Genomic DNA, 8,873 nt, shown 5'->3' with positions numbered 1-8,873 from the left:
AGCACTGCAGAAAGCATGAGCTGCTGGCAATACACGGTGAGAGAGAGCCCCACCAGGGCAGCCAGGGCAGCTCACTGAGCCCGCTCCGCCGCGCGCTCCGGGACTCTGCCTCTACCTTCCCTGAAAAGTGGAGGTACAGAACACTGCTTTCGCAATATGTTATTTACTAAAAAGACTTCTGTAGCATGTACAGCTTACCATCTTCTTTAGTGGCCTAAAAAACATTTCAAATGATGGCTTCCTCAAAAATCAAACAAAAATTTGTATCGAGCTAGAGCTGGAAAATGATGACAGACTTCAGCGGGATTAAGCAATTTCTCCCAGCATTTTTGTGGGCTTAACTAAACCCAGAGATTACAAGGAGAAAGGAAAGAACCACCCCCAGATTTTCCACTTAAAAAAATATATATACGAAGAAACATCCTGAAAGTAGTACAGAAGGTAAACAGACTAGTTAAACATGACGTACCTTAGCCCTGACCTCCCGGTCAGCAACTTCTTGTTACTCCCATTCAAATCAGTTCCTGATACGGTTTTCTTCTCACCCAGCAGCTCCAGCTGTTTCTGCAAGTTTCTACGTTCAGGGCTTGCGAAAGAAAGCACACAGAAAGCAAAGCACAGCTACGGGCTGGCTCCACGGCCACCATGAGACTGACCGAAACAGCAAAACATCTCCAGCACTGTGCCGGCAGCAGCTCTTTACTGCTGAGCATGGCACAGCACTCCCTGGGAGCTCACCGCCCCTCACCGGGCTCAGGGACCTGCCCACCACTCACCCTGCCAGGGGAAAGAGGGGGCAGCGAGGGTCACCCGTAAGCAGGCTGCTTCGGGGAAGCTGCAGTCAGTGAGTCAGCCCTAGTCAGGGGGGAAAAATGCAGGCATAGGTCTGAAGATGTCAGATGGAGCGATTACAGCAGCTCCTTAACGGGAACCTCAGATGACAGCACCTCACCTGCTGCTCCATACACCCCGCAGAGCGGGGGCGGTTGTTTGAATGCACAATGTGTACAACCACTAAGAGAATAAACCTGAATGATGTTGAATGATTTTGTTAGGTTAGGAGAAAAACGTTGCTGTCTGACGCAGAAAACCACGTAAAATAAGAGATGAAGTCTGCCGGGATGGACTTGGCTATATTTACAGAGTGCCCATCAGTGATGTAAGTACTGTCCAAAAGAGTTGAACAATACATTTGATCACTAGAGGGAGGACCAGAGATCAGCTAAAGTTCAGCTAAAGGCAGCGTGTGCATTTTCACACAGAGGACGAGGGCTATGGTTTTAACAGTACGTATGCCCTGTATGCACATAGGGCTTTATAAATTATTTTTACAGTATAAATTACTATTTTGTGTGCACATGTGCATAAAAATGATGTGCTAAGTTCAGGCCTCGAAATTCACAGGAGTGCTTTAGTTCTGACATAGAAGGGAAGGGTTAGCACTGCACATGCCTCCCTATCCCACGTCCCACTGCTACCATTGCCATCATCTAGTGTGTTGCCAGAGGTTAGCAGGAGAGATATTAGGGCCACGGTTCAGCTTTTCAGTCACTCTTCCTTGGGTGCACAAGGTGGTTGACTTGCACCTTGCATGCAGGAGGTGATACCAGCTGAGACAAATCTCACTCCAAATGATACACAACACCGGATTCAACAGGTTCATTTAGCAAGTCTCGCTGGAAGCATGTCTGTGAAACAGTGTCTGGCTGTAACAGCTTGTGAGGACCCAAACATCGGTAAACTTTCAGTGACTTGAATAGTAAGTTAATAAATCCTAGGATATTAAACCAGAAATAGACTTTTAAAGAGAGAAGTAAGTAGCAAAGTTTCTTACACAGACAAGAAAAGAAGTCCACAAAGATTTTCTAACCAAGACTGGGAAGTCAGATCTACCTTCCTCTTAAGCAGCAGGGAAAGAGGAAACGCGTGTCCTTTTAAGCAGAAACCAAGGGTTGGAGTTATTAGTTACTTGTGACGTGATCACCAAAGAGTTAAGTACCAAAGGCCAGCAGATTTTCCAGGGTGTTTTGCATTCTGCAACGCTCAGACTGAGAGCGGTTGAGCATGCAAACACATCCCATAAACACCCCTTCCTTGCTGCAGAAGGCTGGCTTTCGCCCCAGCGAAAAGCCTCCTGGCTGCCAGCACCACTCTGGGGACTGCTGAGCACTGCCCCTGCAAGCGGGGCTGCAGCCGGGCCGCGCTGCTGGGGACGGGGCAGGCAACCTGCCACAGCAGCTATTTTTCCCCTTCCGCTTTTTTTTCTGATGACAAATAAGCGCAAAGCAGACTGCGAGGCACGTCCAGGCGTGTAGGAGGTCGGGCAGCAGGACACGGTGACGCCGCAGAGCTGCCCCGTGGCACTGAGTCACCGCCTCAGCCACGAGGCAAGGCCGGACAGGGCAGGGGACGCCTCGGGGAGCAAGCAGCCAGCCCTGCTGCGGGGCCAGGGGCAGCATGGTGTGCTACAAACAGCTCCGGGGGGAGGCAAGTGTCCTCAGCCCCCCATGGCACTGCTCCCATAGGCCTCAGGGCTGGCTCCGCAGCAGTAGGTAGGCCCTTCGAGCTCCCCAGGGAGCCCACACATCTGGCTCGTCGGTCTCTCTTAGCAGCGAGCGAGCCCCGCTAGCTCCTCAAGGACACCGCCGGCTCCTCTGCACCGCATGCTGAACTGATTTAGAGGGCGAGAGAAATGGAGTTTGGCAAGTCCGTGTGTTGGGGTTTTGGCAACGTGACAGGACTTCTTGATGAGATGGACTCGCTTAATGCCCTTCCTCCTTTCCCTCGCCGTTCTCCTCAGCTCAGGCATCTGTAAGCACTTTTCTTTGGATGGTTTGGAAGTGACATTTGGAATAAGTTAGGTTTTAAATAGAGCGCAACCTCTGCTGATAATAGAGACAAGCTGCTTGGTCACCTGGGCCTGAGCGGCCAGGTCACGTTAGTCCCGCGTGGAGAAACGCTCAGCTGACAAATTCTAATAGGCAACACAAACATCTGGGACTTGCCAGCCTGGAAATTAACGTACCCACCACTGGCAATCAGTACTCCATCCCTTGCTAACACTGTCATACCAAGTAACCACAGAGAATAAAGCGCACTGCTGAAATACCTTGTGCAGAACGGCTAACTGGAAGAGCACAAAGAAATAGTCTGTATATTTTGCTTGTGGTAAAATGTTTATCATTTTGATTTTGCTTGGCTCTTTTGCTCCTGCTATATATAATCCAAGTGGCACAGTGTATTATTATAATAATAAGCAATTAAGGCACAGAGATAAGCCATTTCCATCTGTTTTGAGTGTCTGTTCAATCTTTGAAACTGCGAATGGACTGAGTGGTGACTGTTAAAAAAACACACAAGAAAGCAGAGATCGGTCCTTGCCCAAACTGTGACCAGCACCAAAGCGCCGTGCCCCGATCCCTGTTAAAAGGAGAACCACTGAGCATCCCCAGCAGAGCCCCCGAGGAGCACCCTGTGCAGCGGGAGCAGAGCCAGCCCGTGGCAGAGGACCCAGTGCTCTCCCTCCCCGTCCTTGGCAAAGCAGCACACAGAGGCATCACATCAGAGGTCCACGGCAGCCAGCAAAGTTGGGCTAGTCTACAGCCATCGAGGAGATGGAAAGGCACATTTAATCTTTAATTAAAGAAGAAAAAACAATACAAAACACAACTTCAGTTTTCATTGGTGAAACTGTATTTCACCAAGACCTTTAATACCCCTATTATTAAGAAAAAGAGCAAGAGTTGCAAGTTTGTGAGTTTGGCTTTTCAGTGACCCAACCCAGAAAGATTTTGAAGGTTTTTAACCTTAAAACCATGGCGATGGCTTTTACAAATGCCGTTAGCACCGTCAGCGACAGGCTCAATTTCCAGAAGGATGCCTTGTACTTGCTGCCCCCAAACAGGGCTTTGCCAGTCATGGCAGTGTTAATCACAAAGAGCTCATTAACAGCAGTATGTGCAAATCCATTTGGAATGACCCAACCTCAGAAGACAACGAGACACAACACAAATGCCACCCACTCCTCAGCACACGTCTCTGAGCCACATGGAAAAGCAATGCCATTGCAGGTGAGGAGCCAAGAGGATGCTTCATTGACAGCACTGGGCAAACCTTTTCCATCTAAAACTCCAGTGCCTGATTTATTTATTTTATTTTTTAGGACCTCTGCTCAATGGCAGTTAGATTTATGCACACTGAAGCTCCTAATGTATTTTTGCAAGTGTAATTTACTCCTTCTTCAGTTGACCTACTTCCAGTCAGGCTCAACATTAAAGAAATCCTTCTAAAGGCACTAAATGTTCCATACACTATACACTAAATGCTGATTTGTTTCTGTCTTCAGTCCCCAAAAGCAACAATTAGAAATGGAAATCTCAATAGGATTTTATTTTATCTAATTCCTGATAACGTTATCTGTTTGCAGGGGCTTATAAAACTGCACAACTTCAGTCAATCATGTTGAGATTTATTTATTTTCTCCAAGCCAGGTATCTGCCTGAGGCTCTACTTTTCAAGGAAGTTTTATTGGAAAGATTGCTACCAGAAAGGGGAAGGGAAAAGAAACGCCTTGTTTCTGTTCAACCCCACAGCTGCTTATCTGGATGCAGAGCAGCACCTGGACACCGTGGCAGGGATGCTCTCAGCATACCATGAGTATCTGCGTTAATCCAAGCACGTTGCACACCTCTGCAGAAAGATTCCTGGGAGAAGCACGCACCTCCATCCTTCCTGACCTGCTGCCTATGGGAAAAACACTGCGAGCTCCTGCTGCTGCTGCTGCTGACTTCTCCAGGAGCTTCCTCCATCCGCAGTGCCATGAGACCTGCAGATGCTCCCCCTCACCAGTCCCCACCAGCAGCAGCATGCTGCCGGCAAGCTGTTAGGTTCTGAGCAGGGATTGCAGCTCTTTTCCACTTTCACTGAAGGATGCTGAAACCTGCAGGCAAGCAGCCCTTTGCAGGGGCTGTGCTCTCTTGCGAGCACAGGGCACAGCTTGCCTGTGTGAGGCTTAGCCCCGCAGGCAGCTGTAGCTCATTTTGACATCCTCCTGTGCTTCGTCCCTGCCCCTCAACTAGTCTGGTGTTTGCTGAAGCCCAAGGAATGACCTGAAAGCTCCAGTGGCAGCCAAGGTCACAGTTTGAACAATGTCCCAGAGTCACCTCCGAGCACCGATGTGACTTCTGAGCGTGCTTTTATGCTGAGCAATTATTTGAATAAGGAGCTTAAAGGAGCTCTACTATGAGCAGTCTGCTGCCTGCCTGCAAAATCAGCTCCGTGCACATGGTTTAATCCTGGGGACAGCCTGGTATAAGCCTGGGAGTCACGAGTCCCGAAGTGTCAGGATAAGGAGGCTCACAAGGGCGTGAAGCCTTCTGGCAGTGATCCCCTGTTGCAGCCCTTCACCGACTGCTGCTGGTTGGGGATCTGTGAAGGCTGGATGCCTCTTGTACATCTGAATACAGCAGCAGTCAAACCCTTCCTTCTGCACACCGAGGTATTGGGCAGCCAGCAGAGCTGCTGTGCATAGGGCTGGAGCGGGGCCACCACGCCGGACTCCTCACCGCGCACCACCAGCCCCAGCAGGCACGAGGGAGCTCCGTTACACCAAGACCTGCTCCTGCACAGAGCGGTGACCCTGGGCAGAGCCACTGCCATCCTGCCCTGGCCCCACTGCTGCCTCCTTCCCCTCTGCACAGCCCCACGCCGGGCTGTCCGTGTGCCAACCACAGCACATCCAAAAGGCTGAACACAAAAGCTCATCCGCAGCAAGCCAGGAGGTTGTGCAACACTCCTGGTACGGTTCTGAACAAAGAATAGGGGGCTTTTGCATTTATGGGGTATTAATATGGGAAAGCAGCTTAACACTGACATGATGACCCAGAAAACATTCTGTTCAGTTCTCCCATCAAACATCATAAAACAATATTTGTAGCACAGTACATTTAATTTCCTACAAAGCCCATAGCACAGCCATAATTCTCAGAGGACATAATCTACATAACTTTTTGCAGCAGAGTTTCTACGTTTGCAACGAGCTACATCCCGAGCACAACAAGCAGGCTGCGAATGATGGGGGGCAAGGGGTTTCACCCCTGTTGCCCAGAAAATACTGCCTGCTCCTGATGGGGCAGTGGATTCACATCATGCCAGCCAGAGACCTTAGATGCTCCCAAGCGCAGCCCCAGCATTCCAGTAGCACGGGGTTTCTACACTCACTGCCCAAGCAGCAACACATCAACATGCCCCAGACTCCAGGTTGCAGCACAGTGCTGGTGAACTGAAAGCCCGAAGGGGCAAAAAGATGCAGGGGGTTCCCAGGAAGGCAGGGAGAAAAGGGTGGAGTGATGGCACTGCAGAGCAGAACAGCCCCCTGCTTCCAGCCCCAGGGGGAGATCTAAAAGAATTTGGGCAGCCCAGCACAAGGCAGAGCAACAGATGCACTGTAGCTTTACAGACGTGCATCAGCACTGAATTTTCAAATGCATGTCCCAGGTTCCTCTCAAAATGATGGGAGCTGTGATCCTGCTTGTCCCAGGAGGTGTCCTCCCAGCTTACCCTGAGACAGATGAGAGAAACCTTTCTTACCTGAGAGAAACTGTCCTGCCTGACTTCCAAAAGATTGTTACAGTAAGGTCACATCATCCCACTTTTAACCAAACGATAATTTAAGTGTAAATGCCCCTTTGTGCTTTTAGAAAACATTGGTATAATACACACTGCAATTAAAACATCATAGAAGATTGTCGCCACAGTTGCTATTTAACAAAGCAGAAAAAAAAATATTTAAAAGGAGCGCAATTCAATGTTTAGGCAGGTATTTCATATATAATCTTTCCTCAAAAAGACTCATTTTATATAACGTTAAAATCTCACACAGCAGCTACAGATCCCAAAATGGAAAGCATGGCAGATAAAGCAGAGGTATTTAAACCTGCATTTTTTGCTGCTGGAAAACAAGCCTACACCATGAATATTCCTCTAATCATCTTCCTTGAGTAATGTGTTTACAAGCAATTGCTTTGAAACCATTGCTTCTGTGAAGTTTTAGGAACCTAATTGATTTGCTCCTCACTGGCAAAGATGTGAAAGCTGGAATATTGACAGGAACATCAAGAGAGCTGCAGTGCATTAGCATGAAATTCACATCAAATGAAAGGAGAAAAGAGGGAAAAAAAAAATCTGATCCGAAGTTTCAATGCTCTCAGTAAAAACCAAGACAGGCAAAGCACTGCTCGCAGCGTGACGCAGCATTGGCTGCAAAGGGGATGGGCCATTTTATCAACTGTCTATCGTAGCAGACAGGGCAATCTGGCTCGTTATTGCTGCTAGATTACGTGTGCGTGAGGAGAGGGGTGAGGAACAGCATCAGAGATCATTGCAGTTGGTTTTGTGCCAGATCCCTGGGAAATCCTCCGCAGACACCTGGGGCTGTCAGGGCACCTGGACAGTGCCGCACGGTGACAGCTCCGGGGTGTGCGTGGCCAACAGGGTCAGACAGGCTCTCAGCAGCATCTCCACTGCGAGATGGAGAATTCAAAAGATTCCAGCATTTATCCCACATTGCTGCAGTGATCCAGGATTATGGGTGCAAGCAAGAAGAGGGCTGAACTCTCCTGAAATCTAGCATCTCACGCCAACATGTGTGAAACAAAGGCATACTGGGCTGCCTCCTCCTCTGCACAGCCCAAATAAAGTGTGATGAAATCTTCAGAGATGGGTGCTGGAGAATAAGCATATATGGTTTTTATATATTTAGCTTGCTTGCCCTGCCCCTGTGGAGGAAAACGGCAGAAGATGCAAACCAAAGCCCTGATGGACATGTCCATCGGGCCAAGAGCATGGTCAGGAAGGTGTCTCGGCTCAGGAGTGGATCCCCTAGTCAGAAGAGGCAGGAAAGGGTCCCCAGTGTGATGATTCAGCCCCAGGCACCGCTGCCCCAAACAGTCCCCTAGGTTGGGCTCTGACACATCAAACTGCACGAGCACTGAAGGCCCTGAAGCAGCCCAACAGACAGGCTTCTGCTTCCCAGCCATCCCTGGCTCCACACTGAGGTATGCAGAGATTTCATACTGAAGTGGCTACTCCAGCTTCCCTGAAGATAAGCCCAAAATAGATTTCAGGGCACTTATTTCAATAACATACAGGCCCGTCCCACGATGGGATGTCCTGTGCATGGAGCTGGCTGATCTGACGGGGAACATGTGGCCGGAGGAGCTGCTCCTGAAGCCATGGGATGCGGTGGCTCGTCCTGGCTGCCCTGCAGCTTGCTAATGGGAACAAAGGCCAGGATAAGGCTGCTGCAGAGCAAGGGCACTCAGAGATGTGGCCATCAGCAGCTACGAACACCACCATGGGACCAAGCAACCCACAGAGCACAGGGAGCTTCCTCCCCACATTGCAGTGAGCGTGGGGGGTGCAGGCTGGAACCATGCGCTGCCTCCATCCCCACAGCTTTTGGGGATGAGGTTCACGTTAGGATGCAGCACGGTGGCCCTGTGGAAAGCCACAGGCCTGCTAGCAGAGAAGCAACCAGCAGGTAGGGCACTGGGGCTGGGATGCTGCAGGGACACGAGCTGGCTTCAGCCCCATCCCTGCGCCCTCACAGCACAGAGCTCATGGTCTGGGGAGGGAGCGGGGCTGGCCCGGCTGCTGGGAGAGCTGCCAGCAGCCCTCAGCCCTCCAGGGAAGAGAGGACAAGGGCTGAGTGCTCATTATCAGCACTAGAAAGATACCACGGGATGAGAGCAGAATAACAAAAACTCCAAGACATGATTTATGAGGATTAAAAAAAAAAAAAAAAACAACACACAACACAACTTAGTATTAGTTTCCAGTGGTATTTAAGTTTTAGAGGCCAGCCAACACTTCGT

The sequence above is a fragment of the Aythya fuligula genome, chromosome 9, assembly GCF_009819795.1.
Source record: "Aythya fuligula isolate bAytFul2 chromosome 9, bAytFul2.pri, whole genome shotgun sequence".
NCBI classification, from domain to species: domain Eukaryota; kingdom Metazoa; phylum Chordata; class Aves; order Anseriformes; family Anatidae; genus Aythya; species Aythya fuligula.
The sequence above is the reverse complement of the archived record's forward strand: the minus strand, read 5'-3'. Positions refer to the sequence as shown.